Source organism: Ranitomeya imitator, chromosome 6 (assembly GCF_032444005.1).
Source record: "Ranitomeya imitator isolate aRanImi1 chromosome 6, aRanImi1.pri, whole genome shotgun sequence".
Classification (NCBI taxonomy): domain Eukaryota; kingdom Metazoa; phylum Chordata; class Amphibia; order Anura; family Dendrobatidae; genus Ranitomeya; species Ranitomeya imitator.
In genome coordinates this window covers 436,632,881-436,640,814 of record NC_091287.1, presented here as the reverse complement: position 1 = coordinate 436,640,814, position 7,934 = coordinate 436,632,881, and the positions used below count along the sequence as shown (strand labels likewise).

Here is a 7,934-nt window from a genome sequence, read left to right as displayed (position 1 = left end):
AAGGTCTGACGAATTAGAAAAGAAGTAAACATAAACAACACTAATGAGGTGAGACACTACCGGTAAGTTACTAAATGCAAACATTTATTTTGGATCTCTGCTGTATGTTCGGCAGAAATTTGTAGAGTAGTAGTAATGGTGGTGAAACAACCTTCTTTATCATATGTTGTGCCATAATAATGTGTTGTCCTTTTTTTTATTATGTAAAGCAAATATCTCTTAGTGAAAATATACTCCCTTATTAAGTATAATACCATTCCTCATTACATAGTGTTCTCCCTTTTTATGTAGAGTGCAATCCCTTAATACAAACTGTCTTCCTTAATATCCATATTGCCGCCTATTGTTACATAATGTCCTCCCTCATAAAGTACAGCACTACCCATTGTTACATAGTGCTCTTTCTTATTATGTATAGGGCTGTCCCTTATTACATAGTATCCTCTCTTATTATATATAAGATTGTCCATTATTATAGCTTCCCTTTTAGGTGTAGTGCTATAGTATACCCACAATCATCAGCCAAATTTGCACTAAATTGCGTATTGTGTGTCCATCACGTGACCTTTTATATGATACATCAGATGACTTGGAGGGGTCCACACAGTCTACATTGCCAGAGATCCTGGCTACCCTTAATCCACCTCTGTTTGCAATTGTATAGGGCAACCAATAAGAATCTTTTTCTATTTTAAATAAATAAATAAATAAAAAGTATTTAAATAAAGCCAATTGAAAAATATATTTTAGGTATCTAACGCAGTAAAATAATATTTAATTGTGAGAAATACTTAAAAAAATGAATTAAAACTGGCGATACTCAATAAATTTCAGAATACATGTTAGCATTTTCTTTTATGTAAAGGCACATAAACACTTTGGCATTAGGATAAGTAATATATGTGAAATATTTATTCTTGGAACTTTCATACACCAATTATATTATATTCTTACATTTTCTCAATAGCACAAAGACTATTCATGTATTGTTTCTTAGGTGCCAGGCTAAAGGGTTATTAACAAAAAGCAAGTTACACCATATGCATGGATAAGGACTAACCTGCTGATCACTGGTTCGACCAAGTGAGAATCCAGTGATCTGCAGCCCCATCCTGAATAGAGTACAAGTGCGCACAAGACGCCTCAGCAACTATCATTGTCTTCACAGTGCTATAGAAAATAAATGGGGAGGAGAATGTGCATGCACAACTCCATTCCCTTAAGGAAGGGGCCACATAGTCATATTTTTAGGGTTCTAAAGTCCCAATCTTGGGATCGTGGGGGGTTGCAGAGGTCAGACCCAAAATGAACAGCATTTTATCCTCTAAATACAGTTCATAATGCTTACAGAAAATGATTGGTTAATCAACAGGTCTTATGGAGTAGTAGATGCATATTATAGAAATACAGAAGTCTGAGAAGATGATAGCAACAGAAGAAGCTAGATGATGGCAAACTCCAGACAAAAAGCCAACTGAAATCATTACAGTTTCAACGCTCAGATGCAGAGATGTGTATAAGTGGGCCATGAAAGGTTTTGATAGATAAGGTCACTGAGGATCTCCAGTCCCCTTGTAGAGTCCAACATGGAACACAACAAAGGGTGACAGCCATAAGGGAAAGGAGCAGAGCCAAGCCCTGATGTCAAGGTAAGTGCTTAACATATAAACTGTGCATGCAAACATCACGGCTGAGTCCAATTGGCTGCAGCTTCCCAACTGACGGATGGAAAGGATGTCATAATGTCCAGCAATGTAGGGACCAGCGGAACTGCATGGGGCAGGACATGTAGGTAGGAAGCTGGATTAGACTGTACAAAGTATGTTGACTATTGCCATTGAGACACATAGGTCCTCAGAAGAGTTGCGGAAACATTGGAATTAGTGAAGAGTAGGGTTGAGCGAAACGGGTCGAGATTTTTCAAAAGTCGCCGACTTTTGGCAAGGTCGGGTTTCATGAAACCCGACCCGACCCCAGTGTGGGGTCGGCCATGAAGTCGGCGATCTTTTGAATCTGGAATCGGAATTCCGATACCGATTCCCGATATGTTTAAGATATCAGGAATTGGTATCGGAATTCAGATTATACCTAATATTCCTATTAGGTATATACTGCATTATAACTGCATTATATTGTGTGTGGGGGGACTTCACTATACTGTGCATGTTGGGGGCTGGATTATACTTTGTGGGGGGGCTGCTGCATTATATTCTAAGGGGGATGCTTTATGCTCTGTAGGGGGTGTGTTATACTGTGTGTGAAGGGGTCTGCTTTATACTGTGTGGGGGGCTGCATTATACTGTGTGTTTTTGGGGTGCCTGCATTATACTGTGTGTGAGGTGCTGCATTATACTCTGGGGGCTGCATATACCTAATAGGAATATACTCACCCTCGGAAGCGCCCTGCTTCCTTCCGACAGCCTTCCTTCCTAAGAATCAGCGCTTGAAGGACCTTCGGTGACGTCACGGCTTCTGATTGGTCGCGCGAGCGGTCACATGGGTGGCCGCGCGGCCAACCACAAGCCGCGACGTCACCGCGACGTCACCGCCAGGTCCTGGAAGGCTGATTCTAAGGAAGGAAGACTGCCGGTTAGTAGCAGGGCGCGTCAGAGGGTAAGTATTGCGATATTTTTTATTTTAATTCTTTATTTTACACTAAAATATGGATCGCAGGGCCTGAAGGAGAGTTTCCGCTCCTTCAGACCCTGGGAACCATGGAAACCCAATGCACTGCATTGGGTTTCGAGTTTTGGCCGACCCCCGACCCCGACTTTTTTATAGGATCGGCCGATTTCACTCGACCCGACTTTTGAAAAAGTCGGGTTTCGTGAAACCCGACCCGATCCTATAAAAGTAAAGGTCGCTCATCCCTAGTGATGAGTGAATATACTCGTTGCTCGGGTTTTCTCGAGCACGCTAGGGTGATCTCCGAGTATTTGTTAGTGTTCAGAGATTTAGTTTTCATCACCTCAGCTGAATTATTTACAGCTATTAGCCAGGCTGAGTACATGTGGGGGTTGTCTGGTTGCTAGGAAACCCCCACATGTACTCAGCCTAGCTAATAGCTGTAAATCATTCAGCTGCCGCAATGAAAACTAAATCTCCGAACACTAACAAATACTCGGAGGTCACCCGAGCGTGTTCGGGAAAACCCGAGTAACGAGTATATTCGCTCATCACTAATTGGAATCAATCCAGTCTGTTCACTATTTGGGATCAGTAAGAATTTTTTGCCTTCTTAAAATCTTTTTTTTCTTTCATTGGACCAATAATTGGAACCACATCTACATCCATTCTCCACAGCCAGTGAGTTTTTATATTCATACTATACAAAAATAAATAAGAAATATATATACAATAAAAACACAGTGATGGTGATAATATCTATTCTCGTATAGCTGAATGTAATCATCTTAAGATGATTCCAGAAATGATTCTTAAGAACTGCAATAATGCCAGTTTTCTGTTTACCTGAGAAAAGCTTAGTTTTTTTTTTTACATATTCATTTTCTCTCTGAAAAATGGTAAGAGATAAAAATGTAGCCAGCCTAATAGGATATGTGATACTAATATGTGCTGACAAACAAAAGCCCAAAGTTTCATTAAGGGCCAGAGGGATGGCTGTAACAGAGCTCATACTTATTCTGGTGTGATCTAATGAAAGAACAAAGCTGTATTGGAAGCAGTTCCAGGGTGCGTTTTGCTTACACAGTTTATAGATCCCCAGACAGAAGCCCTAAAGAAGAAGACACAAAGTAAAAAATCGAGTAAACAAGTTCAAAGGAGGTACGCGGCTTCAGGTAAAATATTGTGTATATGCAAAACATATATGCAACAATCCATTACCATATTGTTTCGTTTGAGGACATCGAGGGCATGAAAAGAGCGGCTGAAGTTTTCATTGTTGAAGTAGTCGTCCACTGGGTACTTTTGCTGTTTGTAAAATCAAGTTAGAGAAATATATAAAAAAGGCATAAGAAATGACACTATCAACCGTTCTCAATGTTTGTGCCCAGTGATCCTCATCACCTCGATAGGTAATCAGCTGGGATTACAAATGTAAATCTGCCTGTAATTGTGTAGGAGCCAATTTGTATTTCATATATTGCATTGCCTTCTGGAAATGGCAATCATAATAGAAGCAACATAAAATTTAGTCTCAGCACTTTCCAGTTTGCTACATGGTAATGTGACGACAATGTATTACTGCATTACATCTTACATTATGATCGTCACAACTGTGATCTTGCCAATAATGGCGGTCTCTGATAGGAATTTTTAAATGTTACATTCCTATTTGTGTCTTTTTTGCATAAAAAAATTTGCATAAAGTGATCAGAAATTAAAAGTATCAAATCTGAAGGGTTTGAAGTGAAGACTATAGATGTCTAAGATTGTTGTATGTAACACTCACATTCACCCAATTCCTTTAAACTGGTTTTCCCAAATTCCCCAGTATAAAGGATAGCTTGTTGATCCTGCCACTGGGACCACTATTGATCCAAAAAATAAGTCTCTGGAACCCAGAGAATGGGGCTCTATAAAGACCAGTTGTAAAAAGAATGGAGACGCTCAATACTTGGCCAACTCTGTATTTATTGACAGTCAGATTTCTGGAAATAGATGCAAATTGCCTCTTCTGAGAAAAAGAGGACTTAAACTCTATAGCGCCACCTGTTGGAAGTAGCGATCCTACAAGTCACAATCAACCCTTTAAACGAGTCGTGCAATATGACTTAGGATAAAAGCCAAATCAGTATCTCAATTCGCAGACACGGTGTTTCGGGCTGTTGGCCCTCGTCAGTGCGAAGCATGAGAACTAATTTGGCTAGGTGAGAGGCTCTGAACTGGGGTCTAGATGAGCACTGTACTCAGCTTTTTCTAGGAATGAATGGAGGGATTAGCAGGCTGCTCCCCATCCTTTGGATAAGGGCAAATTAGCGATTTTGTTAAACCTGTTTAATATGCGAGATCAATCAATGGCTTCAGTTCTTTCAATACCTATGAGCTATAACATGCACCGGCCCTAAAAAGGCAAGGCTCCTACCTCACGTACATTGTAGAAACAGCTTCATTTGTCTCTACCGCACTTTTTATAATATCTTACCCTGAAATGCTACTGTATATACAGCACTAAGAAAGTTAATGGCACTATATAAATAATTCAGAATCATTTACTAAAGCATGAGCTTGCAAAAATCATGAAAGAACATTCATGCAACATCTGTTTTACACTTTCAAACTTGATAAATAATAATGACGATGGAACAGAGGGAGATTGAAAGGGTGAGTGGTGTTTCCTTTTTTAAAAGAACATTTGCAGCTCCTTTTATTTATTTTGAGAAACCAGACATGCCTTTTAAGGCCCAAACTAGCTGTGTCCTTAGGAGGCTAGAGGAAAATCAAGTATATAGAAACTTGCTTTAAGAAAACCTATACAATGTTTCATTTGTTCAATAAAAAGACATTTCACATCATTCCAGATCTGTTTTATTGATTTTTTTTTTCATTATTACCTTTTTTCATTTTTTTATTTCTAAGTTATATAAGGGTTTGTTTACTATGAGATGGAATATATAACTATTGGAATTATTCTTCACACAGGGCAGGTGTTAGGGGCAGGCAGACCAGGCAGTGATGGAGGAGAGAGTGTCATGTGACGCTCCCTCTCCCATCACTACCTCTTTGCCTGTGACTCAGCGTGTTTCAGCAGTAGAGCTGATGAGATGCTTAGACACTATGCAGAAGTCAGAGCAGTAGTGAATGAGGAGAGGTAAGTAGTGTGTGTGTGTCTGCATTATAGTGTGTGTCTGCTGCCCGATACTGTGTGTGGGGAACTGCACTATACTCTGTGTGTGGGGGGCTGTATTATACTGTGTGCGGGGGGCTTCATTATACTGTGTGGGGGCTGCACTGTACTGTGTGTGTTTGTAGGGGGGCTGCATTATACTGTGTGGAGGGCTGCACTATACTGTGTTGGACTGCACTATACTGTGTGTGGGGGGCTGTATTATACTGTGTGCGGGGGGCTTCATTATATTGTGTGGGGGCTGCACTGTACTGTGTGTGTTTGTAGGGGGGCTGCATTATACTGTGTGTAGGGCTGCATTATACTCTGAGGGGCCTGCATTATACTCTGAGGGGGCTGCTTTATACTATGGGGGGCTTCATTATTCTGTGTATGTGAGAGGGGCTGCATTATAAACCTAGGGAACTGCATTATATTGTGTGTGGGGGGACTTCACTATACTGTGCATGTTGGGGGCTGGATTATACTTTGTGGGGGGGGCTGCTGCATTATATTCTAAGGGGGATGCTTTATGCTCTGTAGGGGCTGTGTTATACTGTGGGTGAAGGGGTCTGCTTTATACTGTGTGGGGGCTGCATTATACTGTGTGTTTTGGGGGGCCTGCATTATACTGTGTGTAGGGGGCTACATTATACTCTGGAGGCTGCATTTTACTGTGTGTGGGGGGCTGCATTACACTGTGTGTGAAGGGGGCTGCATTATATTGTGTGTTTGTGGGGGTAGGGCCTGTATTATATTGTAGGTGTGTGGGGCTGCATTATACTGCGAGGGGGCTGAATTATACTATGTGTGTGGGGGCTGCAGTATACTCTACGAATTACCATGGGGAGTGCATTTTACCACATGTACTATATGAGACCTGCTTTATACTGTACTGAGAAATATCTGTACCAATCATTCTTCCTCAGCCGGAGTAAAGGTAGGTGCACATGGTCAGTTAATGAAGCATGTTGGACGTTGCGTACTTGTGCAGTGTCCAAGTGTTACAGCATAGTGAATGGGATTTCAAGAAATCCCATGCTCACTATGCATGCACAGACGCCTGCAGCTCACCCTCAGAGACAGACATGCAGCGTGTCTTTCCAGACTGCAGCATGTCAATTTATCTTTATTTGTCTCCACAAAATAAAGTTCACCCCTTCAATGTATTGGACACAGTGAATCCAAATGGTTCAATGAACACATGCGGATTCACCTGTGTTCAATAGCCAGCAGCGAACCTGTTCTGCGTCCAAAGCGCTGCCAATTACTGAACTTGTAAAGAAAATTGGCGCGCACTCAGGGTAATAAGGGAGCGAGGTGCAGGTGTAGTGGGCTATGACAGCCCCACGTACATATAAAATATAGTACACCGCACACTCTGTATATATATTGCGAATAGTGAAGGATTTATTTATATAAAGTGGAATTAGGTGACATGAAAAGCGACCAAAGGTAATTATAATGACGTTTCGGCCCTGCCAGGGCCTTAATCATATAATCGCTATGGAAAAAAATAAAGAACAGACAAAAAAATACATGAACATACAATATATGAAATACACCGTATTTAAAGTCCAACAAAAATAAAGTTCCCATCCTGGATAAGAGAGAAAAATGCAAAATAAAATAAAGGGGAAAAGGGGGGGAAAAAAAGTCATAGTAACTGCAGCGTAATCTGATATACTTCCATAATATATAACACTTCGTATGTCAGCAAGGAAGACCTGAGATTAGAAACATGATAACAGGGTAAGACTAAGACTCCTGAAGCAAGACCATATGACAGTACACTTGGGCAATTTTACTAGATACAATTTACCTTCAATGTGCACAGAGGAGAGGAAAAGATCCTGGTAGGTAGAGGCATATACTGTGGAGAAGACAGAGGTACGTGAGATGGAGGGTATATAGGGAGGATACATAGATAATGAGAGGCTATAGATGAAATGATGTATAATATATACCTTAGATGCCAGTAAGCTGTGTGTATATCACGCAAAGAAAGCCCTGTGTGGGGTCTGTGGAAATGTAAGGCATAGTACTGTAAGGGAAATGTACGTAAATAAATGTAATGGTAGCTAAACCAATAAATGGTAGAAGAGGGGAAGACTTATTACCTTTATACGTGCAGTAAATATGCGGC

At 40.8% G+C, this 7,934-nt stretch overlaps 1 long non-coding RNA gene across 1 annotated transcript; it reads right to left on the bottom strand.

Moving 5' to 3' along the window:
• Window positions 1–7,618: 7,618 nt before the first annotated feature.
• On the bottom strand, window positions 7,619–7,934 carry LOC138641447 (uncharacterized). Its single transcript, XR_011313842.1, has 3 exons — window positions 7,909–7,934; window positions 7,756–7,809; window positions 7,619–7,661 (listed from the first exon to the last, which is right to left on the bottom strand). It is a non-coding gene; the product is annotated as an uncharacterized lncRNA (long non-coding RNA).